A 22147-nucleotide genomic window follows, 5' to 3' on the forward strand; every position below is an offset into this window, starting at 1 on the left:
ACACAATTTTCAGGTTCAAAAAGGTCAACGGAACTTGGGATTCGCAGCCAGTCTCCCATGCTGGTGCTTGCCAAGCCTTAAGCCGCATCGCTGCTGTGATCCGACAAGAGCACGCACATTCAGCTTAGAATGGCCGTTGACAGCAGCTGTTCAATTTGAACCTTCTTTTACTATCTCATAGAGAAACTAACACAATTTTCAGGTTCAAAAAGGTCAACGGAACTTGGGATTCCCAGCCAGTCTCCCATGCTGGTACTTGCCAAGCCCTAAGCTGCATTGCTGCTGCGATCTGACGAGAGCAGGCACATTCAGCTTAGAATGGCCGTTGACAGCAGCTGTTCAATTTGAACCTTCTTTTACTATCTCATAGAGAAACTAACACAATTTTCAGGTTCAAAAAGGTCAACAGAACTTGGGATTCCCAGCCAGTCTCCCATGCTGGTACTTGCCAAGCCTTAAGCTGCATTGATGCTGCGATCTGACGAGAGCAGGCACATTCAGCTTAAAATGGCCGTTGACAGCAGCTGTTCAGTTTGAACCTTCTTTTACTATCTCATAGAGAAACTAACACATTCAGCTTAGAATTGCCGTTGACAGCAGCTGTTCAATTTGAACCTTCTTTTACTATCTCATAGAGAAACTAACACAATTTTCAGGTTCAAAAAGGTCAACGGAACTTGGGATTCCCAGCCAGTCTCCCATGCTGGTACTTGCCAAGCCTTAAGCTGCATTGCTGCTGCGATCTGACGAGAGCAGGCACATTCAGCTTAGAATGGCCGTTGACAGCAGCTGTTCAATTTGAACCTTCTTTTACTATCTCATAGAGAAACTAACACAATTTTCAGGTTCAAAAAGGTCAACGGAACTTGGGATTCCCAGCCAGTCTCCCATGCTGGTACTTGCCAAGCCTTAAGCTGCTGCGATCTGATGAGAGCAGGCACATTCAGCTTAGAATGGCCGTTGACAGCAGCTGTTCAATTTGAACCTTCTTTTACTATCTCATAGAGAAACTAACACAATTTTCAGGTTCAAAAAGGTCAACAGAACTTGGGATTCCCAGCCAGTCTCCCATGCTGGTACTTGCCAAGCCTTAAGCTGCATTGCTGCTGCGATCTGACGAGAGCACGCACATTCAGCTTAGAATGGCCGTTGACAGCAGCTGTTCAATGTGAACCTTCTTTTACTATCTCATAGAAAAACTAACACAATTTTCAGGTTCAAAAAGGTCAACAGAACTTGGGATTCCCAGCCAGTCTCCCATGCTGGTACTTGCCAAGCCTTAAGCCGCATTGCTGCTGCGATCTGACGAGAGCAGGCACATTCAGCTTAGAATGGCCGTTGACAGCAGCTGTTCAATTTGAACCTTCTTTTACCATCTTTGACAGAGAAACTAACAATTTTCAGGTTCAAAAAGGTCAACGGAACTTGGGATTCCCAGCCAGTCTCCCATGCTGGTACTTGCCAAGCCTTAAGCTGCATTGCTGCTGCGATCTGACGAGAGCAGGCACATTCAGCTTAGAATGGCCGTTGACAGCAGCTGCCTAATTTCTACTTTCTTTTACTATCTCATAGAGAAACTAACACAATTTTCAGGTTCAAAAAGGTCAACGGAACTTGGGATTCCCAGCCAGTCTCCCATGCTGGTACTTGCCAAGCCTTAAGCTGCATTGCTGCTGCGATCTGACGAGAGCACGCACATTCAGCTTAGAATGGCCGTTGACAGCAGCTGTTCAATGTGAACCTTCTTTTACTATCTCATAGAAAAACTAACACAATTTTCAGGTTCAAAAAGGTCAACAGAACATGGGATTCCCAGCCAGTCTCCCATGCTGGTACTTGCCAAGCCTTAAGCCGCATTGCTGCTGCGATCTGACGAGAGCAGGCACATTCAGCTTAGAATGGCCGTTGACAGCAGCTGTTCAATTTGAACCTTCTTTTACCATCTTTGACAGAGAAACTAACAATTTTCAGGTTCAAAAAGGTCAACGGAACTTGGGATTCCCAGCCAGTCTCCCATGCTGGTACTTGCCAAGCCTTAAGCTGCATTGCTGCTGCGATCTGACGAGAGCAGGCACATTCAGCTTAGAATGGCCGTTGACAGCAGCTGCCTAATTTCTACTTTCTTTTACTATCTCATAGAGAAACTAACACAATTTTCAGGTTCAAAAAGGTCAACGGAACTTGGGATTCCCAGCCAGTCTCCCATGCTGGTACTTGCCAAGCCTTAAGCTGCATTGCTGCTGCGATCTGACGAGAGCAGGCACATTCAGCTTAGAATGGCCGTTGACAGCAGCTGTTCAATTTGAACCTTCTTTTACTATCTCATAGAGAAACTAACACAATTTTCAGGTTCAAAAAGGTCAACGGAACTTGGGATTCCCAGCCAGTCTCCCATGCTGGTACTTGCCAAGCCCTAAGCTGCATTGCTGCTGCGATCTGACGAGAGCAGGCACATTCAGCTTAGAATGGCCGTTGACAGCAGCTGTTCAGTTTGAACCTTCTTTTACTATCTCATAGAGAAACTAACACAATTTTCAGGTTCTAAAAGGTCAACGGAACTTGGGATTCCCAGCCAGTCTCCCATGCTGGTACTTGCCAAGCCTTAAGCTGCTGCGATCTGACAAGAGCAGGCACATTCAGCTTAGAATGGCCGTTGACAGCAGCTGTTCAATTTGAACCTTCTTTTACTATCTCATAGAGAAACTAACACAATTTTCAGGTTCAAAAAGGTCAACGGAACTTGGGATTCCCAGCCAGTCTCCCATGCTGGTACTTGCCAAGCCTTAAGCTGCATTGCTGCTGCGATCTGACGAGAGCAGGCACATTAAGCTTAGAATGGCCGTTGACAGCAGCTGTTCAATTTGAACCTTCTTTTACTATCTCATAGAAAAACTAACACAATTTTCAGGTTCAAAAAGGTCAACAGAACTTGGGATTCCCAGCCAGTCTCCCATGCTGGTACTTGCCAAGCCTTAAGCTGCATTGCTGCTGCGATCTGACGAGAGCAGGCACATTCAGCTTAGAATGGCCGTTGACAGCAGCTGTTCAATTTGAACCTTCTTTTACTATCTCATAGAGAAACTAACACAATTTTCAGGTTCAAAAAGGTCAACGGAACTTGGGATTCCCAGCCAGTCTCCCATGCTGGTACTTGCCAAGCCTTAAGCTGCATTGCTGCTGCGATCTGACGAGAGCAGGCACATTCAGCTTAGAATGGCCGTTGACAGCAGCTGTTCAATTTGAACCTTCTTTTACTATCTCATAGAGAAACTAACACAATTTTCAGGTTCAAAAAGGTCAACGGAACTTGGGATTCCCAGCCAGTCTCCCATGCTGGTACTTGCCAAGCCCTAAGCTGCATTGCTGCTGCGATCTGACGAGAGCAGGCACATTCAGCTTAGAATGGCCGTTGACAGCAGCTGTTCAGTTTGAACCTTCTTTTACTATCTCATAGAGAAACTAACACAATTTTCAGGTTCTAAAAGGTCAACGGAACTTGGGATTCCCAGCCAGTCTCCCATGCTGGTACTTGCCAAGCCTTAAGCTGCTGCGATCTGACAAGAGCAGGCACATTCAGCTTAGAATGGCCGTTGACAGCAGCTGTTCAATTTGAACCTTCTTTTACTATCTCATAGAGAAACTAACACAATTTTCAGGTTCAAAAAGGTCAACGGAACTTGGGATTCCCAGCCAGTCTCCCATGCTGGTACTTGCCAAGCCTTAAGCTGCATTGCTGCTGCGATCTGACGAGAGCAGGCACATTAAGCTTAGAATGGCCGTTGACAGCAGCTGTTCAATTTGAACCTTCTTTTACTATCTCATAGAAAAACTAACACAATTTTCAGGTTCAAAAAGGTCAACAGAACTTGGGATTCCCAGCCAGTCTCCCATGCTGGTACTTGCCAAGCCTTAAGCTGCATTGCTGCTGCGATCTGACGAGAGCAGGCACATTCAGCTTAGAATGGCCGTTGACAGCAGCTGTTCAATTTGAACCTTCTTTTACTATCTCATAGAGAAACTAACACAATTTTCAGGTTCAAAAAGGTCAACGGAACTTGGGATTCCCAGCCAGTCTCCCATGCTGGTACTTGCCAAGCCTTAAGCTGCATTGCTGCTGCGATCTGACGAGAGCAGGCACATTCAGCTTAGAATGGCCGTTGACAGCAGCTGTTCAGTTTGAACCTTCTTTTACTATCTCATAGAGAAACTAACACAATTTTCAGGTTCAAAAAGGTCAACGGAACTTGGGATTCCCAGCCAGTCTCCCATGCTGGTACTTGCCAAGCCTTAAGCTGCTGCGATCTGACAAGAGCAGGCACATTCAGCTTAGAATGGCCGTTGACAGCAGCTGTTCAATTTGAACCTTCTTTTACTATCTCATAGAGAAACTAACACAATTTTCAGGTTCAAAAAGGTCAACGGAACTTGGGATTCCCAGCCAGTCTCCCATGCTGGTACTTGCCAAGCCTTAAGCTGCATTGCTGCTGCGATCTGACGAGAGCAGGCACATTAAGCTTAGAATGGCCGTTGACAGCAGCTGTTCAATTTGAACCTTCTTTTACTATCTCATAGAAAAACTAACACAATTTTCAGGTTCAAAAAGGTCAACAGAACTTGGGATTCCCAGCCAGTCTCCCATGCTGGTACTTGCCAAGCCTTAAGCTGCATTGCTGCTGCGATCTGACGAGAGCAGGCACATTCAGCTTAGAATGGCCGTTGACAGCAGCTGTTCAATTTGAACCTTCTTTTACTATCTCATAGAGAAACTAACACAATTTTCAGGTTCAAAAAGGTCAACGGAACTTGGGATTCCCAGCCAGTCTCCCATGCTGGTACTTGCCAAGCCTTAAGCTGCATTGCTGCTGCGATCTGACGAGAGCAGGCACATTCAGCTTAGAATGGCCGTTGACAGCAGCTGTTCAGTTTGAACCTTCTTTTACTATCTCATAGAGAAACTAACACAATTTTCAGGTTCAAAAAGGTCAACGGAACTTGGGATTCCCAGCCAGTCTCCCATGCTGGTACTTGCCAAGCCTTAAGCTGCATTGCTGCTGCGATCTGACGAGAGCAGGCACATTCAGCTTAATTTGGCCGTTGACAGCAGCTGTTCAATTTGAACCTTCTTTTACCATCTTTGACAGAGAAACTAACAATTTTCAGGTTCAAAAAGGTCAACGGAACTTGGGATTCCCAGCCAGTCTCCCATGCTGGTACTTGCCAAGCCTTAAGCTGCATTGCTGCTGCGATCTGACGAGAGCAGGCACATTCAGCTTAGAATTGCTGTTGACAGCAGCTGTTCAATTTGAACCTTCTTTTACTATCTCATAGAGAAACTAACACAATTTTCAGGTTCAAAAAGGTCAACGGAACTTGGGATTCCCAGCCAGTCTCCCATGCTGGTACTTGCCAAGCCTTAAGCTGCATTGATGCTGCGATCTGACGAGAGCAGGCACATTCAGCTTAGAATGGCCGTTGACAGCAGCTGTTCAGTTTGAACCTTCTTTTACTATCTCATAGAGAAACGAACACAATTTTCAGGTTCAAAAAGGTCAACGGAACTTGGGATTCCCAGCCAGTCTCCCATGCTGGTACTTGCCAAGCCTTAAGCTGCATTGCTGCTGCGATCTGACGATAGCAGGCACATTCAGCTTAGAATGGCCGTTGACAGCAGCTGTTCAGTTTGAACCTTCTTTTACTATCTCATAGAGAAACTAACACAATTTTCAGGTTCAAAAAGGTCAACGGAACTTGGGATTCCCAGCTAGTCTCCCAAGCTGGTACTTGCCAAGCCTTAAGCTGCATTGCTGCTGCGATCTGACGAGAGCAGGCACATTCAGCTTAGAATGGCCGTTGACAACAGCTGTTCAATTTGAACCTTCTTTTACCATCTTTGACAGAGAAACTAACAATTTTCAGGTTCAAAAAGGTCAACGGAACTTGGGATTCCCAGCCAGTCTCCCATGCTGGTACTTGCCAAGCCTTAAGCTGCATTGCTGCTGCGATCTGACGAGAGCAGGCACATTCAGCTTAGAATGGCCGTTGACAGCAGCTGTTCAATTTGAACCTTCTTTTACCATCTTTGACAGAGAAACTTACAATTTTCAGGTTCAAAAAGGTCAACGGAACTTGGGATTCCCAGCCAGTCTCCCATGCTGGTACTTGCCAAGCCTTAAGCTGCATTGCTGCTGCGATCTGACAAGAGCAGGCACATTCAGCTTAGAATGGCCGTTGACAGCAGCTGTTCAATTTGAACCTTCTTTTACTATCTCATAGAGAAACTAACACAATTTTCAGGTTCAAAAAGGTCAACGGAACTTGGGATTCCCAGCCAGTCTCCCATGCTGGTACTTGCCAAGCCTTAAGCTGCATTGCTGCTGCGATCTGACGAGAGCAGGCACATTCAGCTTAATTTGGCCGTTGACAGCAGCTGTTCAATTTGAACCTTCTTTTACCATCTTTGACAGAGAAACTAACAATTTTCAGGTTCAAAAAGGTCAACGGAACTTGGGATTCCCAGCCAGTCTCCCATGCTGGTACTTGCCAAGCCTTAAGCTGCATTGCTGCTGCGATCTGACGAGAGCAGGCACATTCAGCTTAGAATGGCTGTTGACAGCAGCTGTTCAATTTGAACCTTCTTTTACTATCTCATAGAGAAACTAACACAATTTTCAGGTTCAAAAAGGTCAACGGAACTTGGGATTCCCAGCCAGTCTCCCATGCTGGTACTTGCCAAGCCTTAAGCTGCATTGATGCTGCGATCAGACGAGAGCAGGCACATTCAGCTTAGAATGGCCGTTGACAGCAGCTGTTCAGTTTGAACCTTCTTTTACTATCTCATAGAGAAACTAACACAATTTTCAGGTTCAAAAAGGTCAACGGAACTTGGGATTCCCAGCCAGTCTCCCATGCTGGTACTTGCCAAGCCTTAAGCTGCATTGCTGCTGCAATCTGACGAGAGCAGGCACATTCAGCTTAGAATGGCCGTTGACAGCAGCTGTTCAGTTTGAACCTTCTTTTACTATCTCATAGAGAAACTAACACAATTTTCAGGTTCAAAAAGGTCAACGGAACTTGGGATTCCCAGCCAGTCTCCCATGCTGGTACTTGCCAAGCCTTAAGCTGCATTGCTGCTGCGATCTGACGAGAGCAGGCACATTCAGCTTAGAATGGCCGTTGACAGCAGCTGTTCAATTTGAACCTTCTTTTACTATCTCATAGAGAAACTAACACAATTTTCAGGTTCAAAAAGGTCAACGGAACTTGGGATTCCCAGCCAGTCTCCCATGCTGGTACTTGCCAAGCCTTAAGCTGCATTGCTGCTGCGATCTGACGAGAGCAGGCACATTCAGCTTAGAATGGCCGTTGACAGCAGCTGTTCAATTTGAACCTTCTTTTACTATCTCATAGAGAAACTAACACAATTTTCAGGTTCAAAAAGGTCAACGGGGGGGGGCGTGGCCTGGATGAGCATCAGGGCAGACGTGCCGTGCTGAGCTCCGTCTCGAGGGCCTTAAGCAACTGAGTAGCAGAAGCCAAGGACACCGAGGAAAAGCCTAAAACCGGCTATATCTATCTTTCCCGATATGATGACCAGGAAAAGACGGGCGAAAGGGGGACCGAGGCGCTTAACGGACTTCTTTTCTGCCAGAGCGCTCAAGCAAGATGTCGCCCAAAATGGCGCCGCGGGAACACATAGCGGGACCAACTCACCAGCAGGGAGATGCAGCGCAGAGCAGTCGCTGTCAAAGGTCAGTGGTGCCCCGCAATCTCCGGAGAGCTGCTTATCGGGGAGCGGAGACCCGATGTCGCCGAGAAGCGATCACATTCCCCAGGAATCGCCTGGAGGCATTCACAAGATGGCGGCCGCCACCGCATGGCAGGGTGAGTCACCACGCTGCAGCCCTGACAAACAAAGACCACGTATGTCATCTACCCCAGGAATAGGAGAGGAGGCAGAGGGGGATCTGGATGCAGACACAGACCCACTACTAGATTTCCCTTCCACAGAACAAGCGGCATCGGAATCATTCATAAAAGGAATGATGCTAGCATTTCGTAACTCCCTACAGAAGGACTTTTCAGCCAAGATGGCTACCACTCAGGCTAATATAGAAGAACTAGGAGCCAGAGTGGATCACTTGGAAGACAAGATGGGAGAGGTGACAAGCTCACATAATGAGCTGATAGAAGCTCACTACACTCTGGAGGAGGAAGTGCAAGTAATAAAAAGTAAAATGGCAGATATGGAAGACAGGGGAAGGCGAAACAATGTGAAGATCAGAGGGATTCCTGAATCAGTGGGCCCATCAGAATTAAGAGACTATGTTACATCCCTTTTACAAACGGTGTTGCCATCTATACCACCAGCAGAACGCCTCCTCGATAGAATCCACAGACTGCCTAAACCAAAAGGGGTTCCAGAGAACCTGCCAAGGGACGTTATTACCCGCATTCACTACTACCATGTGAAGGAAGCGTTAATGCTTTATGCCAGAAGAGCGAACCAACTTCAGGAACCATATGAAAATCTTAAGATTTTTGCGGATCTATCGCAGGCAACACTCCAAACAAGGAAGAAATTTTATCAAACAACCATCACCCTGCGCAACAACAAGATCCTGTACAAGTGGGGTTTCCCCACAAAGCTATTAATCCGAAGGGATGGTATCACACATGTTCTAAACAATCCAGAGGATGGCCCCCAACTGCTGAACTCATGGGGGATAAATGTTGAGGAAGCCACACATGACAAGATTTCCAAGAAGCCATCTACAATTGAAAAAGACTGGCAAACGGCCTAAGGTGTCCAAGGTCCTTTACTGAAGCAACCCCAACAGGCCAAGAGAGGTACCAGGTGGACTATATACCCCCAATATGGTGCAGGTTATTTCATCTCCTGCAAAATGTAATATGCTATTTGTCCTTCAATTTGTTGTTATGTTTAGCTATATGCTGTGGTGGAAGCAGCAGGAGCCACATTTCCCGGCTTTCACTGGAAAAGATACATGTGTTTGTTATTTGTTAACAGGTTATTTCAATATTAAGGCTAGGCAGGCTGTTACTCATGCATACGTAAAAATAAGGAACTTCCGGAGAGGACCAGAGGCATTAGATAAGAGGAAAGATGGGAGTTAAAGTGATGAGTATGAATGTGAAGGGGCTAAACTCCCCTTTCAAGAGGGCATCTGTATGGAAAGACGCAAAAAGGGAGAGAGCGGAAATAATATGTTTGCAAGAGACTCATTTTATGAAGGGTAATTGCCCAACATTTAAGAATAATAGATATCCCCAAATTTATATGGCAAACGCAGAGGTTAAAAAAGCAGGGGTACTAGTAGCATTCAGAGAAGACCTAGAGGTGAAGGTTTCAGAGACTAAGTGTGATAAGCTAGGGAGATACATAGCAATAGTGTGTACTATCAATTCTGTCCCGTTCACATTAGTGAATATATATGCCCCTAATAAGTCACAGATAAGATTTCTAAACAAGACTATAAAAAAAATAAGAAAGATCCAAAAGGGAAACTTGCTAATGTTAGGAGATTTTAATATAATCCCCGACCCAGTCATGGACACAACAGCGAAAAATAGGCTACCCTTCCCCTCGTTGACCAAATGGCTTCGCAAAGAGGCTCTTTATGATACTTACAGATGCTTAAACGCCTCATCTAAAGAGTTTTCATTTTACTCGCACAGACACAGGTCTTTTTCAAGGATAGACTTATGCCTAACAGACAGTAGAGCACTGACTTATATATCAGAGGCGAGCATAGGTACTACGACTTGGTCTGACCATTCACCCATTTATGCCACGCTGACATTTTCAAACAATCTCCCATCTCAATGGTTCTGGAGAAACACTCCATTCATATATTCCCTCCCTTCATATAAGGAAAAAATTACACAAGCCATACTAGAATATTTTCAACATAATATAGACTTACGAGTAGACCTCTTCAACCTTTGGCTTGCTCATAAGGTAGCAGTAAGAGGTACGCTTATGCAGATGGGATACCAATTCCAAAAACAAAAAAATAAGAAAGTAAAAGAACTTCTAAAAGACCTACAAAAAATAGAAGATGAGCTAAAAAGTGACCCTAGTCAAGATAATAATATAAAACTTACGGAAACACGACAAGCCCTAAGAGCTTCTCTTCTATCGGATTATGAAAAGGAACTACAGTCGATTAAAGCCTCATATTATACGGCTCATAATAAACCCAGCAAATTAATGGCCAATAAGGTTAAGCCTAAGAGAACAAAAACAACTATTCCATACATGTTAAAGCCGCAGGACACACAACACAAAGAAACTCATCCCATAAAAATAGCCAATATATTTAGTACATATTACTCGTCTCTATATAACTTGAAGGAGGACCAACAGACCCCCCAACCGTCCTTGGAAGCAATTAATTCATTTTTAGGAAAGGTCCACCTCCCAAAACTAACAAAGCTCCAAAAGGAGTTCCTAGACAAACCAATATCTGCAGAAGAAATAGCAACTACCATAAAACAGCTCAAAAAACATAAAGCCCCAGGTCCTGACGGATTCTCAAATGAATATTATACATCATTTGGACACCTTCTCATCCCTTACCTCACATTAATCTTCAATGCAGCAATGAAAGAGGGTTCCTTGCCCCAAGAAATGCTTGAGGCCACCATTATTACGTTACCTAAGCCAGGGAAGCCACCGACAATGCCCCAAAACTTCAGACCTATCTCACTGTTAAACAGTGACACAAAGCTATACGCAAAGATCATTGCAAATAGACTCCTGCAGGTTCTCCCTGACTTGATACATAACGACCAAGTGGGTTTTACCAAGGGAAGGCAGGCGCCGGATGGCACCAGGAGGATTATAGACATTATGAAAATAATGGAGGACTGTCGAACGCCTTCTCTGCTCCTTACTCTGGACGCGGAGAAGGCGTTTGATAGGATCCATTGGACCTATGCTTTCGAGGTCATGAGCAAGTTTGGACTGGAAGGTCCAATTCAGAATGCCATTCGGGCATTATACACTTCTCCGACTGCGACGGTTATGGCAAATTCGGTTAGGTCGGTTCCATTTAGTATTACAAATGGAACACGCCAGGGGTGCCCCCTATCCCCTCTAATATTTGTAATGGTTATGGAGCCGCTGGCAGAATGGATTAGATGCGATCCCAATATAAGAGGGGTAAATGCAGGTCTGAGACAGCACAAGATTGGACTGTTTGCAGACGATGTGATCCTAACATTATCATCTGTCACTGAATCACTTAGAGCCACTCAAAGGGCCTTACAAGCCTTTAGCCAAATATCCTATTACAAAGTAAATGAGAGTAAATCGCAGCTTTTAGGAATTCATGTCCCACCTCAATTAGAATCCGATATAAGAAAGGAATTTCCGTTTCAGTGGGTTAAGACACATATCCCTTACCTGGGAATAAAGCTATGTAGCCCCGTCAAAAACTTAGCGTCCACCAATTTGGAACCACTTGTTAAGGATCTCCAGAAGGAGTTGGAATCTTTATCCAAACAAGAATTATCATGGTGGGGACGCACAGTATTATATAAGATGTTAATCCTCCCAAAAATACTGTACTATCTACGTACTCTGGTAATTCCAATCCCCAAAAGAATACTGAATCAACTACAAAAGCAGATGCTAAATTTCATTTGGAACAACCGAAAACCAAGGGTAGCGGCTAACACATTGTACATGACAAGGGAAAAGGGAGGTCTAGGAGTCCCTAATATAAGGAACTATCACAGGGCAATAATAGCACAACAACTAAAAAAATGGTGTGCTCCGGAACACAATACTAGTTGGCCTACTATTGAAGCAAATATGGCGGGCGACAGACTATTACACCACCTATTGATAGCACAAGTGGTACAACCGAGTATTCTCACTCAAGATCAATGGGGTCCCACAATTAGCTCCTCAGTAGAGGTTTGGAAAAGTTTGGTCAAGGTACTACAGAAGGACTCCCCCAGTAAAGAAATAAAAATTCCGCTGAGGGCTTTGGAATTTATGATAACAAATATATCGTTAAAAACTTGGACAGAAAGGGGCATAAATTACACTGCGGATCTCTATGGGCAAGAAGGAATTAAGCCCTTTAGGCAATTAAACTTAGAGTATGGTTTAGATGACAAAGAAATATTCAAATACATTCAAGTGTCTCATTGTATTAGAGGTATGGTAAAACAGTCAGTAGAAATTCCTCTAGGCTTGGCAAACTTGCTCACACCTGAACTACCTAGCCCCAAATTAGATACACACTATTTGTATGAATCATTTCAAAACGAAGTAAGTGAATCATTATCCAGCCCAGTACTAAAATGGCAGGAAGACCTGGGAAGACAGATTCTCCCAAAGGAATGGAAAGTAGCTAGTATGTGGATCAAAAAAGCCACAGCTAATGCAAATATGATGGAGGTACATCTGAAATGTGTCACCAGATGGTACCTCACCCCGGCAAGATTGGTACAAATATACCCCGAGTCATCAGACAGGTGCTGGAGGTGCCAGAAGGGAAAAGGAACAATATTCCATATATTCTGGTCCTGCCCAGTATTAAAAACATATTGGAAAGAGGTATTTCAATTATGCTCTAGGGTAACCAAAAGGGAAGTGTCAATGAATCCAGCACTGGCACTTTTGGGCTTAGATATAGGAACAATCCATTACAAGTTCAGGAGACTTATAAACCATTTCCTCATGGCAGCAAAACTTTTAATAACAAGACAGTGGAAATCAACTTCCTCTCCCAAGATAAGTCACTTAAGCGGCATTCTAGCAGAACACTGCGCCTTTGAGAGGCTGATAGCGTTGAGGAATAAAAGAATCCCAGCTTTCCAGGAAATGTGGAGTCCATGGATCATAATGCACCCGAACCTATCTCCCATAATAAGAGGCCTGAGTGAGTAAGAAGGAAAAAAAAAAAAAAAAAAGAGGGGAAACAATGCAAGGTAAAGGGGTGCTATTTCCTCTTCCCCTTCCCTTTCACATACTGAAATAGAACAGCATATTAGCGATATGAATGGAACGGTATACACTCTCTAGGATATAAGTCCCAAGAAGCAAAAGAGTGATATTGCGTGCCTGCTAGTTATAGTTATATTTGTTTTATACCTTGTTTATTCTAGTCTAAATATCAACTTTTTATGTTAAGTATAAACTCAACAATGAAACTATAGGTGTAATGAATGGTGATAAGTCAGAGCACAAGAAATCGTATGGAAACAGACAAACCATTTGAATACACACGTTCAGAATTACATGTCCTGTATAAGATAAATATTGAAGATGTATAATGTTTGCACATATTAAGGATATGTCAGCACAAGAGATATCTCAGGCAAAGTACCTATGCCTACCTAACAAATGAAAAGAACAAAGTATATTATGTGCATTCCTGTATATATATATGTCTGACATGTAATGTTATTATAAAAGAAAAGTTCAATAAAAACTTATATTTTAAAAAAGGTCAACGGAACTTGGGATTCCCAGCCAGTCTCCCATGCTGGTACTTGCCAAGCCTTAAGCTGCATTGCTGCTGCGATCTGACGAGAGCAGGCACATTCAGCTTAGAATGGCTGTTGACAGCAGCTGTTCAATTTGAACCTTCTTTTACTATCTCATAGAGAAACTAACACAATTTTCAGGTTCAAAAAGGTCAACGGAACTTGGGATTCCCAGCCAGTCTCCCATGCTGGTACTTGCCAAGCCTTAAGCTGCATTGCTGCTGCAATCTGACAAGAGCAGGCACATTCAGCTTAGAATGGCCGTTGACAGCAGCTGTTCAGTTTGAACCTTCTTTTACTATCTCATAGAGAAACTAACACAATTTTCAGGTTCAAAAAGGTCAACGGAACTTGGGATTCCCAGCCAGTCTCCCATGCTGGTACTTGCCAAGCCTTAAGCTGCATTGCTGCTGCGATCTGACGAGAGCAGGCACATTCAGCTTAGAATGGCCGTTGACAGCAGCTGTTCAATTTGAACCTTCTTTTACTATCTCATAGAGAAACTAACACAATTTTCAGGTTCAAAAAGGTCAACGGAACTTGGGATTCCCAGCCAGTCTCCCATGCTGGTACTTGCCAAGCCTTAAGCTGCATTGCTGCTGCGATCTGACGAGAGCAGGCACATTCAGCTTAGAATGGCCGTTGACAGCAGCTGTTCAATTTGAACCTTCTTTTACTATCTCATAGAGAAACTAACACAATTTTCAGGTTCAAAAAGGTCAACAGAACTTGGGATTCCCAGCCAGTCTCCCATGCTGGTACTTGCCAAGCCTTAAGCTGCATTGCTGCTGCGATCTGACGAGAGCAGGCACATTCAGCTTAGAATGGCTGTTGACAGCAGCTGTTCAATTTGAACCTTCTTTTACTATCTCATAGAGAAACTAACACAATTTTCAGGTTCAAAAAGGTCAACGGAACTTGGGATTCCCAGCCAGTCTCCCATGCTGGTACTTGCCAAGCCTTAAGCTGCATTGATGCTACGATCTGACGAGAGCAGGCACATTCAGCTTAGAATGGCCGTTGACAGCAGCTGTTCAGTTTGAACCTTCTTTTACTATCTCATAGAGAAACTAACACAATTTTCAGGTTCAAAAAGGTCAACGGAACTTGGGATTCCCAGCCAGTCTCCCATGCTGGTACTTGCCAAGCCTTAAGCTGCATTGCTGCTGCGATCTGACGAGAACAGGCACATTCAGCTTAGAATGGCCGTTGACAGCAGCTGTTCACTTTGAACCTTCTTTTACCATCTTTGACAGAGAAACTAACAATTTTCAGGTTCAAAAAGGTAAACGGAACTTGGGATTCCCAGCCAGTCTCCCATGCTGGTACTTGCCAAGCCTTAAGCTGCATTGCTGCTGCGATCTGACGAGAGCAGGCACATTCAGCTTAGAATGGCTGTTGACAGCAGCTGTTCAATTTGAACCTTCTTTTACTATCTCATAGAGAAACTAACACAATTTTCAGGTTCAAAAAGGTCAACGGAACTTGGGATTCCCAGCCAGTCTCCCATGCTGGTACTTGCCAAGCCTTAAGCTGCATTGATGCTACGATCTGACGAGAGCAGGCACATTCAGCTTAGAATGGCCGTTGACAGCAGCTGTTCAGTTTGAACCTTCTTTTACTATCTCATAGAGAAACTAACACAATTTTCAGGTTCAAAAAGGTCAACGGAACTTGGGATTCCCAGCCAGTCTCCCATGCTGGTACTTGCCAAGCCTTAAGCTGCATTGCTGCTGCGATCTGACGAGAGCAGGCACATTCAGCTTAGAATGGCCGTTGACAGCAGCTGTTCACTTTGAACCTTCTTTTACCATCTTTGACAGAGAAACTAACAATTTTCAGGTTCAAAAAGGTAAACGGAACTTGGGATTCCCAGCCAGTCTCCCATGCTGGTACTTGCCAAGCCTTAAGCTGCATTGCTGCTGCGATCTGACGAGAGCAGGCACATTCAGCTTAGAATGGCCGTTGACAGCAGCTGTTCAGTTTGAACCTTCTTTTACTATCTCATAGAGAAACTAACACAATTTTCAGGTTCAAAAAGGTCAACGGAACTTGGGATTCTCAGCCAGTCTCCCATGCTGGTACTTGCCAAGCCTTAAGCTGCATTGCTGCTGCGATCTGACGAGAGCAGGCACATTCAGCTTAGAATGGCCGTTGACAGCAGCTGTTCAATTTGAACCTTCTTTTACCATCTTTGACAGAGAAACTAACAATTTTCAGGTTCAAAAAGGTCAACGGAACTTGGGATTCCCAGCCAGTCTCCCATGCTGGTACTTGCCAAGCCTTAAGCTGCATTGCTGCTGCGATCTGACGAGAGCAGGCACATTCAGCTTAGAATGGCCGTTGACAGCAGCTGTTCAGTTTGAACCTTCTTTTACTATCTCATAGAGAAACTAACACAATTTTCAGGTTCAAAAAGGTCAACGGAACTTGGGATTCCCAGCGAGTCTCCCATGCTGGTACTTGCCAAGCCTTAAGCTGCATTGCTGCTGCGATCTGACGAGAGCAGGCACATCCAGCTTAGAATGGCCGTTGACAGCAGCTGCCTAATTTCTACTTTCTTTTACTATCTCATAGAGAAACTAACACAATTTTCAGGTTCAAAAAGGTCAACGGAACTTGGGATTCCCAGCCAGTCTCCCATGCTGGTACTTGCCAAGCCTTAAGCTGCATTGCTGCTGCGATCTGACGAGAGCAGGCACATTCAGCTTAGAATGGCCGTTGACAGCAGCTGTTCAGTTTGAACCTTCTTTTACTATCTCATAGAGAAACTAACACAATTTTCAGGTTCAAAAAGGTAAACGGAACTTGGGATTCCCAGCCAGTCTCCCATGCTGGTACTTGCCAAGCCTTAAGCTGCATTGCTGCTGCGATCTGATGAGAGCACGCACATTCAGCTTAGAATGGCCGTTGACAGCAGCTGTTCAATTTAAACCTTCTTTTACTATCTCATAGAGAAACTAACACAATTTTCAGGTTCAAAAAGGTCAACGGAACTTGGGATTCCCAGCCAGTCTCCCATGCTGGTACTTGCCAAGCCTTAAGCTGCATTGCTGCTGCGATCTGACGAGAGCAGGCACATTCAGCTTAGAATGGCCGTTGACAGCAGCTGTTCAGTTTGAACCTTCTTTTACTATCTCATAGAGAAACTAACACAATTTTCAGGTTCAAAAAGGTCAACGGAACTTGGGATTCCCAGCCAGTCTCCCATGCTGGTACTTGCCAAGCCTTAAGCTGCATTGCTGCTGCGATCTGACGAGAGCAGGCACATTCAGCTTAGAATGGCCATTGACAGCAGCTGTTCAATTTGAACCTTCTTTTACCATCTTTGACAGAGAAACTAACAATTTTCAGGTTCAAAAAGGTCAACGGAACTTGGGATTCCCAGCCAGTCTCCCATGCTGGTACTTGCCAAGCCTTAAGCTGCATTGCTGCTGCGATCTGACGAGAGCAGGCACATTCAGCTTAGAATGGCCGTTGACAGCAGCTGTTCAATTTGAACCTTCTTTTACTATCTCATAGAGAAACTAACACAATTTTCAGGTTCAAAAAGGTCAACAGAACTTGGGATTCCCAGCCAGTCTCCCATGCTGGTACTTGCCAAGCCTTAAGCTGCTGCGATCTGACGAGAGCAGGCACATTCAGCTTAGAATGGCCGTTGACAGCAGCTGTTCAATTTGAACCTTCTTTTACTATCTCATAGAGAAACTAACACAATTTTCAGGTTCAAAAAGGTCAACAGAACTTGGGATTCCCAGCCAGTCTCCCATGCTGGTACTTGCCAAGCCTTAAGCTGCATTGCTGCTGCGATCTGACGAGAGCAGGCACATTCAGCTTAGAATGGCCGTTGACAGCAGCTGTTCAGTTTGAACCTTCTTTTACTATCTCATAGAGAAACTAACACAATTTTCAGGTTCAAAAAGGTCAACGGAACTTGGGATTCCCAGCCAGTCTCCCATGCTGGTACTTGCCAAGCCTTAAGCTGCATTGCTGCTGCGATCTGACGAGAGCAGGCACATTCAGCTTAGAATGGCCGTTGACAGCAGCTGTTCAATTTGAACCTTTCTTTTACCATCTTTGACAGAGAAACTAACAATTTTCTGGTTCAAAAAGGTCAACAGAACTTGGGATTCCCAGCCAGTCTCCCATGCTTGTACTTGCCAAGCCTTAAGCTGCATTGTTGCTGCGATCTGACGAGAGCAGGCACATTCAGCTTAGAATGGCCGTTGACAGCAGCTGTTCAATTTGAACCTTCTTTTACTATCTCATAGAGAACTAACACAATTTTCAGGTTCAAAAAGGTCAACAGAACTTGGCATTCCCAGCCAGTCTCCCATGCTGGTACTTGCCAAGCCTTAAGCTGCATTGCTGCTGCGATCTGACGAGAGCAGGCACATTCAGCTTAGAATGGCCGTTGACAGCAGCTGTTCAATTTGAACCTTCTTTTACTATCTCATAGAGAAACTAACACAATTTTCAGGTTCAAAAAGGTCAACAGAACTTGGGATTCCCAGCCAGTCTCCCATGCTGGTACTTGCCAAGCCTTAAGCTGCATTGCTGCTGCGATCTGACGAAAGCAGGCACATTCAGCTTAGAATGGCCGTTGACAGCAGCTGTTCAATTTGAACTTTCTTTTACTATCTCATAGAAAAACTAACACAATTTTCAGGTTCAAAAAGGTCAACAGAACTTGGGATTTCCAGCCAGTCTCCCATGCTGGTACTTGCCAAGCCTTAAGCTGCATTGCTGCTGCGATCTGACGAGAGCAGGCACATTCAGCTTAGAATGGCCGTTGACAGCAGCTGTTCAATTTGAACCTTCTTTTACTATCTCATAGAGAAACTAACACAATTTTCAGGTTCAAAAAGGTCAACGAACTTGGTATTCCCAGCCAGTCTCCCATGCTGGTACTTGCCAAGCCTTAAGCTGCATTGCTGCTGCGATCTGACGAGAGCAGGCACATTCAGCTTAGAATGGCCGTTGACAGCAGCTGTTCAATTTGAACTTTCTTTTACCATCTTTGACAGAGAAACTAACAATTTTCAGGTTCAAAAAGGTCAACAGAACTTGGGATTCCCAGCCAGTCTCCCATGCTTGTACTTGCCAAGCCTTAAGCTGCATTGTTGCTGCGATCTGACGAGAGCAGGCACATTTAGCTTAGAATGGCCGTTGACAGCAGCTGTTCAATTTGAACCTTCTTTTACTATCTCATAGAGAAACTAACACAATTTTCAGGTTCAAAAAGGTCAACAGAACTTGGCATTCCCAGCCAGTCTCCCATGCTGGTACTTGCCAAGCCTTAAGCTGCATTGCTGCTGCGATCTGACGAGAGCAGGCACATTCAGCTTAGAATGGCCGTTGACAGCAGCTGTTCAATTTGAACTTTCTTTTACTATCTCATAGAAAAACTAACACAATTTTCAGGTTCAAAAAGGTCAACAGAAATTGGGATTTCCAGCCAGTCTCCAATGCTGGTACTTGCCAAGCCTTAAGCTGCATTGCTGCTGCGATCTGACGAGAGCAGGCACATTCAGCTTAGAATGGCTGTTGACAGCAGCTGTTCAATTTGAACCTTCTTTTACTATCTCATAGAGAAACTAACACAATTTTCAGGTTCAAAAAGGTCAACGGAACTTGGGATTCCCAGCCAGTCTCCCATGCTGGTACTTGCCAAGCCTTAAGCTGCATTGATGCTACGATCTGACGAGAGCAGGCACATTCAGCTTAGAATGGCCGTTGACAGCAGCTGTTCAGTTTGAACCCTCTTTTACTATCTCATAGAGAAACTAACACAATTTTCAGGTTCAAAAAGTTCAACGGAACTTGGGATTGCCAGCCAGTCTCCCATGCTGGTACTTGCCAAGCCTTAAGCTGCATTGCTGCTGCGATCTGACGAGAGCAGGCACATTCAGCTTAGAATGGCCGTTGACAGCAGCTGTTCAATTTGAACCTTCTTTTACTGTCTCATAGAGAAACTAACACAATTTTCAGGTTCAAAAAGGTCAACGGAACTTGGGATTCCCAGCCAGTCTCCCATGCTGGTACTTGCCAAGCCTTAAGCTGCATTCCTGCTGCGATCTGACGAGAGCAGGCACATTCAGCTTAGAATGGCCGTTGACAGCAGCTGTTCAATTTGAACCTTCTTTTACTATCTCATAGAGAAACTAACACAATTTTCAGGTTCAAAAAGGTCAACGGAACTTGGGATTCCCAGCCAGTCTCCCATGCTGGTACTTGCCAAGCCTTAAGCTGCTGCGATCTGACGAGAGCAGGCACATTCAGCTTAGAATGGCCGTTGACAGCAGCTGTTCAATTTGAACCTTCTTTTACTATCTCATAGAGAAACTAACACAATTTTCAGGTTCAAAAAGGTCAACGGAACTTGGGATTCCCAGCCAGTCTCCCATGCTGGTTCTTGCCAAGCCTTAAGCTGCATTGATGCTGCGATCTGACGAGAGCAGGCACATTCAGCTTAGAATGGCCGTTGACAGCAGCTGTTCAGTTTGAACCTTCTTTTACTATCTCATAGAGAAACTAACACAATTTTCAGGTTCAAAAAGGTCAACGGAACTTGGGATTCCCAGCCAGTCTCCCATGCTGGTACTTGCCAAGCCTTAAGCTGCATTGCTGCTGCGATCTGACGAGAGCAGGCACATTCAGCTTAGAATGGCCGTTGACAGCAGCTGTTCAGTTTGAACCTTCTTTTACTATCTCATAGAGAAACTAACACAATTTTCAGGTTCAAAAAGGTCAACGGAACTTGGGATTCCCAGCCAGTCTCCCATGCTGGTACTTGCCAAGCCTTAAGCTGCATTGCTGCTGCGATCTGACGAGAGCACACACATTCAGCTTAGAATGGCCGTTGACAGCAGCTGTTCAATTTGAACCTTCTTTTACTATCTCATAGAGAAACTAACACAATTTTCAGGTTCAAAAAGGTCAACGGAACTTGGGATTCCCAGCCAGTCTCCCATGCTGGTACTTGCCAAGCCTTAAGCTGCATTGCTGCTGCGATCTGACGAGAGCAGGCACATTCAGCTTAGAATTGCCGTTGACAGCAGCTGATCAATTTGAACCTTCATTTACTATCTCATAGAGAAACTAACACAATTTTCAGGTTCAAAAAGGTCAACGGAACTTGGGATTCCCAGCCAGTCTCCCATGCTGGTACTTGCCAAGCCTTAAGCTGCATTGCTGCTGCGATCTGACGAGAGCAGGCACATTCAGCTTAGAATGGCCGTTGACAGCAGCTGTTCAGTTTTAACCTTCTTTTACTATCTCATAGAGAAACTAACACAATTTTCAGGTTCAAAAAGGTCAACGGAACTTGGGATTCCCAGCTAGTCTCCTATGCTGGTACTTGCCAAGCCTTAAGCTGCATTACTGCTGCGATCTGACGAGAGCAGGCACATTCAGCTTAGAATGGCCGTTGACAGCAGATGTTCAATTTGAACCTTCTTTTACCATCTTTGACAGAGAAACTAACAATTTTCAGGTTCAAAAAGGTCAACAGAACTTGGGATTCCCAGCCCGTCTCCCATGCTGGTACTTGCCAAGCCTTAAGCTGCATTGCTGCTGCGATCTGACGAGAGCAGGCACATTCAGCTTAGAATGGCCGTTGACAGCAGCTGTTCAATTTGAACCTTCTTTTACTATCTCATAGAGAAACTAACACAATTTTCAGGTTCAAAAAGGTCAACGGAACTTGGGATTCCCAGCCAGTCTCCCATGCTGGTACTTGCCAAGCCTTAAGCTGCATTGCTGCTGCGATCTGACGAGAGCAGGCACATTCAGCTTAGAATGGCCGTTGACAGCAGCTGTTCAATTTGAACCTTCTTTTACTGTCTCATAGAGAAACTAACACAATTTTCAGGTTCAAAAAGGTCAACGGAACTTGGGATTCCCAGCCAGTCTCCCATGCTGGTACTTGCCAAGCCTTAAGCTGCATTCCTGCTGCGATCTGACGAGAGCAGGCACATTCAGCTTAGAATGGCCGTTGACAGCAGCTGTTCAATTTGAACCTTCTTTTACTATCTCATAGAGAAACTAACACAATTTTCAGGTTCAAAAAGGTCAACGGAACTTGGGATTCCCAGCCAGTCTCCCATGCTGGTACTTGCCAAGCCTTAAGCTGCTGCGATCTGACGAGAGCAGGCACATTCAGCTTAGAATGGCCGTTGACAGCAGCTGTTCAATTTGAACCTTCTTTTACTATCTCATAGAGAAACTAACACAATTTTCAGGTTCAAAAAGGTCAACAGAACTTGGGATTCCCAGCCAGTCTCCCATGCTGGTACTTGCCAAGCCTTAAGCTGCATTGCTGCTGCGATCTGACGAGAGCAGGCACATTCAGCTTAGAATGGCTGTTGACAGCAGCTGTTCAATTTGAACCTTCTTTTACTATCTCATAGAGAAACTAACACAATTTTCAGGTTCAAAAAGGTCAACGGAACTTGGGATTCCCAGCCAGTCTCCCATGCTGGTACTTGCCAAGCCTTAAGCTGCATTGATGCTACGATCTGACGAGAGCAGGCACATTCAGCTTAGAATGGCCGTTGACAGCAGCTGTTCAGTTTGAACCTTCTTTTACTATCTCATAGAGAAACTAACACAATTTTCAGGT

At 44.7% G+C, this 22147-nt stretch overlaps 75 pseudogenes; all 75 read right to left on the minus strand.

Annotated features, from left to right (window-relative positions):
* Nucleotides 1–211: 211 nt before the first annotated feature.
* LOC140081995 (5S ribosomal RNA) lies at nt 212–330 on the minus strand (annotated as a pseudogene).
* A 70-nt stretch (nt 331–400) lies between these two features.
* On the minus strand, nt 401–519 carry LOC140093792 (5S ribosomal RNA; annotated as a pseudogene).
* Nucleotides 520–665: 146 nt separating this feature from the next.
* LOC140099773 (5S ribosomal RNA) lies at nt 666–784 on the minus strand (annotated as a pseudogene).
* A 251-nt stretch (nt 785–1035) lies between these two features.
* On the minus strand, nt 1036–1154 carry LOC140089890 (5S ribosomal RNA; annotated as a pseudogene).
* Nucleotides 1155–1224: 70 nt separating this feature from the next.
* On the minus strand, nt 1225–1343 carry LOC140083303 (5S ribosomal RNA; annotated as a pseudogene).
* Nucleotides 1344–1413: 70 nt separating this feature from the next.
* On the minus strand, nt 1414–1532 carry LOC140099775 (5S ribosomal RNA; annotated as a pseudogene).
* Nucleotides 1533–1602: 70 nt separating this feature from the next.
* LOC140087345 (5S ribosomal RNA) lies at nt 1603–1721 on the minus strand (annotated as a pseudogene).
* Nucleotides 1722–1791: 70 nt separating this feature from the next.
* On the minus strand, nt 1792–1910 carry LOC140091555 (5S ribosomal RNA; annotated as a pseudogene).
* Nucleotides 1911–1980: 70 nt separating this feature from the next.
* On the minus strand, nt 1981–2099 carry LOC140099777 (5S ribosomal RNA; annotated as a pseudogene).
* A 70-nt stretch (nt 2100–2169) lies between these two features.
* LOC140099778 (5S ribosomal RNA) lies at nt 2170–2288 on the minus strand (annotated as a pseudogene).
* Nucleotides 2289–2358: 70 nt separating this feature from the next.
* Nucleotides 2359–2477, minus strand: LOC140081996 (5S ribosomal RNA; annotated as a pseudogene).
* A 251-nt stretch (nt 2478–2728) lies between these two features.
* Nucleotides 2729–2847, minus strand: LOC140083410 (5S ribosomal RNA; annotated as a pseudogene).
* Nucleotides 2848–2917: 70 nt separating this feature from the next.
* LOC140080505 (5S ribosomal RNA) lies at nt 2918–3036 on the minus strand (annotated as a pseudogene).
* A 70-nt stretch (nt 3037–3106) lies between these two features.
* LOC140099779 (5S ribosomal RNA) lies at nt 3107–3225 on the minus strand (annotated as a pseudogene).
* Nucleotides 3226–3295: 70 nt separating this feature from the next.
* LOC140081997 (5S ribosomal RNA) lies at nt 3296–3414 on the minus strand (annotated as a pseudogene).
* A 251-nt stretch (nt 3415–3665) lies between these two features.
* Nucleotides 3666–3784, minus strand: LOC140083412 (5S ribosomal RNA; annotated as a pseudogene).
* A 70-nt stretch (nt 3785–3854) lies between these two features.
* Nucleotides 3855–3973, minus strand: LOC140080506 (5S ribosomal RNA; annotated as a pseudogene).
* A 70-nt stretch (nt 3974–4043) lies between these two features.
* On the minus strand, nt 4044–4162 carry LOC140099780 (5S ribosomal RNA; annotated as a pseudogene).
* A 251-nt stretch (nt 4163–4413) lies between these two features.
* LOC140083413 (5S ribosomal RNA) lies at nt 4414–4532 on the minus strand (annotated as a pseudogene).
* Nucleotides 4533–4602: 70 nt separating this feature from the next.
* LOC140080507 (5S ribosomal RNA) lies at nt 4603–4721 on the minus strand (annotated as a pseudogene).
* A 70-nt stretch (nt 4722–4791) lies between these two features.
* LOC140099781 (5S ribosomal RNA) lies at nt 4792–4910 on the minus strand (annotated as a pseudogene).
* Nucleotides 4911–4980: 70 nt separating this feature from the next.
* Nucleotides 4981–5099, minus strand: LOC140085862 (5S ribosomal RNA; annotated as a pseudogene).
* Nucleotides 5100–5169: 70 nt separating this feature from the next.
* LOC140095218 (5S ribosomal RNA) lies at nt 5170–5288 on the minus strand (annotated as a pseudogene).
* A 70-nt stretch (nt 5289–5358) lies between these two features.
* On the minus strand, nt 5359–5477 carry LOC140084256 (5S ribosomal RNA; annotated as a pseudogene).
* Nucleotides 5478–5547: 70 nt separating this feature from the next.
* Nucleotides 5548–5666, minus strand: LOC140094690 (5S ribosomal RNA; annotated as a pseudogene).
* A 70-nt stretch (nt 5667–5736) lies between these two features.
* On the minus strand, nt 5737–5855 carry LOC140082170 (5S ribosomal RNA; annotated as a pseudogene).
* A 70-nt stretch (nt 5856–5925) lies between these two features.
* LOC140099782 (5S ribosomal RNA) lies at nt 5926–6044 on the minus strand (annotated as a pseudogene).
* Nucleotides 6045–6114: 70 nt separating this feature from the next.
* Nucleotides 6115–6233, minus strand: LOC140089009 (5S ribosomal RNA; annotated as a pseudogene).
* Nucleotides 6234–6303: 70 nt separating this feature from the next.
* LOC140085863 (5S ribosomal RNA) lies at nt 6304–6422 on the minus strand (annotated as a pseudogene).
* A 70-nt stretch (nt 6423–6492) lies between these two features.
* LOC140090119 (5S ribosomal RNA) lies at nt 6493–6611 on the minus strand (annotated as a pseudogene).
* A 70-nt stretch (nt 6612–6681) lies between these two features.
* On the minus strand, nt 6682–6800 carry LOC140084821 (5S ribosomal RNA; annotated as a pseudogene).
* A 70-nt stretch (nt 6801–6870) lies between these two features.
* On the minus strand, nt 6871–6989 carry LOC140086921 (5S ribosomal RNA; annotated as a pseudogene).
* Nucleotides 6990–7059: 70 nt separating this feature from the next.
* On the minus strand, nt 7060–7178 carry LOC140099783 (5S ribosomal RNA; annotated as a pseudogene).
* A 70-nt stretch (nt 7179–7248) lies between these two features.
* On the minus strand, nt 7249–7367 carry LOC140099784 (5S ribosomal RNA; annotated as a pseudogene).
* Nucleotides 7368–13485: 6118 nt separating this feature from the next.
* Nucleotides 13486–13604, minus strand: LOC140090120 (5S ribosomal RNA; annotated as a pseudogene).
* A 70-nt stretch (nt 13605–13674) lies between these two features.
* LOC140096340 (5S ribosomal RNA) lies at nt 13675–13793 on the minus strand (annotated as a pseudogene).
* Nucleotides 13794–13863: 70 nt separating this feature from the next.
* LOC140099785 (5S ribosomal RNA) lies at nt 13864–13982 on the minus strand (annotated as a pseudogene).
* Nucleotides 13983–14052: 70 nt separating this feature from the next.
* Nucleotides 14053–14171, minus strand: LOC140099788 (5S ribosomal RNA; annotated as a pseudogene).
* Nucleotides 14172–14241: 70 nt separating this feature from the next.
* On the minus strand, nt 14242–14360 carry LOC140081843 (5S ribosomal RNA; annotated as a pseudogene).
* Nucleotides 14361–14430: 70 nt separating this feature from the next.
* LOC140093196 (5S ribosomal RNA) lies at nt 14431–14549 on the minus strand (annotated as a pseudogene).
* Nucleotides 14550–14619: 70 nt separating this feature from the next.
* On the minus strand, nt 14620–14738 carry LOC140083138 (5S ribosomal RNA; annotated as a pseudogene).
* Nucleotides 14739–14808: 70 nt separating this feature from the next.
* On the minus strand, nt 14809–14927 carry LOC140096377 (5S ribosomal RNA; annotated as a pseudogene).
* Nucleotides 14928–14997: 70 nt separating this feature from the next.
* On the minus strand, nt 14998–15116 carry LOC140093197 (5S ribosomal RNA; annotated as a pseudogene).
* A 70-nt stretch (nt 15117–15186) lies between these two features.
* On the minus strand, nt 15187–15305 carry LOC140099789 (5S ribosomal RNA; annotated as a pseudogene).
* Nucleotides 15306–15375: 70 nt separating this feature from the next.
* Nucleotides 15376–15494, minus strand: LOC140086072 (5S ribosomal RNA; annotated as a pseudogene).
* Nucleotides 15495–15564: 70 nt separating this feature from the next.
* On the minus strand, nt 15565–15683 carry LOC140086111 (5S ribosomal RNA; annotated as a pseudogene).
* Nucleotides 15684–15753: 70 nt separating this feature from the next.
* Nucleotides 15754–15872, minus strand: LOC140099790 (5S ribosomal RNA; annotated as a pseudogene).
* Nucleotides 15873–15942: 70 nt separating this feature from the next.
* On the minus strand, nt 15943–16061 carry LOC140078321 (5S ribosomal RNA; annotated as a pseudogene).
* Nucleotides 16062–16131: 70 nt separating this feature from the next.
* LOC140099791 (5S ribosomal RNA) lies at nt 16132–16250 on the minus strand (annotated as a pseudogene).
* A 70-nt stretch (nt 16251–16320) lies between these two features.
* On the minus strand, nt 16321–16439 carry LOC140092730 (5S ribosomal RNA; annotated as a pseudogene).
* A 70-nt stretch (nt 16440–16509) lies between these two features.
* On the minus strand, nt 16510–16628 carry LOC140099792 (5S ribosomal RNA; annotated as a pseudogene).
* A 70-nt stretch (nt 16629–16698) lies between these two features.
* On the minus strand, nt 16699–16817 carry LOC140082830 (5S ribosomal RNA; annotated as a pseudogene).
* A 70-nt stretch (nt 16818–16887) lies between these two features.
* On the minus strand, nt 16888–17006 carry LOC140099793 (5S ribosomal RNA; annotated as a pseudogene).
* A 251-nt stretch (nt 17007–17257) lies between these two features.
* On the minus strand, nt 17258–17376 carry LOC140080508 (5S ribosomal RNA; annotated as a pseudogene).
* Nucleotides 17377–17446: 70 nt separating this feature from the next.
* Nucleotides 17447–17565, minus strand: LOC140099794 (5S ribosomal RNA; annotated as a pseudogene).
* A 71-nt stretch (nt 17566–17636) lies between these two features.
* On the minus strand, nt 17637–17755 carry LOC140087135 (5S ribosomal RNA; annotated as a pseudogene).
* Nucleotides 17756–17824: 69 nt separating this feature from the next.
* LOC140082894 (5S ribosomal RNA) lies at nt 17825–17943 on the minus strand (annotated as a pseudogene).
* Nucleotides 17944–18013: 70 nt separating this feature from the next.
* Nucleotides 18014–18132, minus strand: LOC140087037 (5S ribosomal RNA; annotated as a pseudogene).
* Nucleotides 18133–18202: 70 nt separating this feature from the next.
* LOC140090693 (5S ribosomal RNA) lies at nt 18203–18321 on the minus strand (annotated as a pseudogene).
* Nucleotides 18322–18391: 70 nt separating this feature from the next.
* LOC140094124 (5S ribosomal RNA) lies at nt 18392–18509 on the minus strand (annotated as a pseudogene).
* Nucleotides 18510–18579: 70 nt separating this feature from the next.
* Nucleotides 18580–18698, minus strand: LOC140095970 (5S ribosomal RNA; annotated as a pseudogene).
* Nucleotides 18699–18768: 70 nt separating this feature from the next.
* On the minus strand, nt 18769–18887 carry LOC140082895 (5S ribosomal RNA; annotated as a pseudogene).
* A 259-nt stretch (nt 18888–19146) lies between these two features.
* Nucleotides 19147–19265, minus strand: LOC140093198 (5S ribosomal RNA; annotated as a pseudogene).
* Nucleotides 19266–19524: 259 nt separating this feature from the next.
* Nucleotides 19525–19643, minus strand: LOC140084639 (5S ribosomal RNA; annotated as a pseudogene).
* A 251-nt stretch (nt 19644–19894) lies between these two features.
* Nucleotides 19895–20013, minus strand: LOC140098737 (5S ribosomal RNA; annotated as a pseudogene).
* A 70-nt stretch (nt 20014–20083) lies between these two features.
* On the minus strand, nt 20084–20202 carry LOC140099795 (5S ribosomal RNA; annotated as a pseudogene).
* A 70-nt stretch (nt 20203–20272) lies between these two features.
* LOC140095465 (5S ribosomal RNA) lies at nt 20273–20391 on the minus strand (annotated as a pseudogene).
* Nucleotides 20392–20461: 70 nt separating this feature from the next.
* Nucleotides 20462–20580, minus strand: LOC140083964 (5S ribosomal RNA; annotated as a pseudogene).
* Nucleotides 20581–20650: 70 nt separating this feature from the next.
* LOC140099796 (5S ribosomal RNA) lies at nt 20651–20769 on the minus strand (annotated as a pseudogene).
* A 70-nt stretch (nt 20770–20839) lies between these two features.
* On the minus strand, nt 20840–20958 carry LOC140101741 (5S ribosomal RNA; annotated as a pseudogene).
* A 70-nt stretch (nt 20959–21028) lies between these two features.
* On the minus strand, nt 21029–21147 carry LOC140086601 (5S ribosomal RNA; annotated as a pseudogene).
* Nucleotides 21148–21217: 70 nt separating this feature from the next.
* Nucleotides 21218–21336, minus strand: LOC140099797 (5S ribosomal RNA; annotated as a pseudogene).
* Nucleotides 21337–21406: 70 nt separating this feature from the next.
* Nucleotides 21407–21525, minus strand: LOC140084640 (5S ribosomal RNA; annotated as a pseudogene).
* A 251-nt stretch (nt 21526–21776) lies between these two features.
* On the minus strand, nt 21777–21895 carry LOC140081844 (5S ribosomal RNA; annotated as a pseudogene).
* Nucleotides 21896–21965: 70 nt separating this feature from the next.
* LOC140093199 (5S ribosomal RNA) lies at nt 21966–22084 on the minus strand (annotated as a pseudogene).
* Nucleotides 22085–22147: the final 63 nt, after the last annotated feature.

The sequence above is a fragment of the Engystomops pustulosus genome, chromosome 9, assembly GCF_040894005.1.
Source record: "Engystomops pustulosus chromosome 9, aEngPut4.maternal, whole genome shotgun sequence".
NCBI lineage: Eukaryota > Metazoa > Chordata > Amphibia > Anura > Leptodactylidae > Engystomops > Engystomops pustulosus.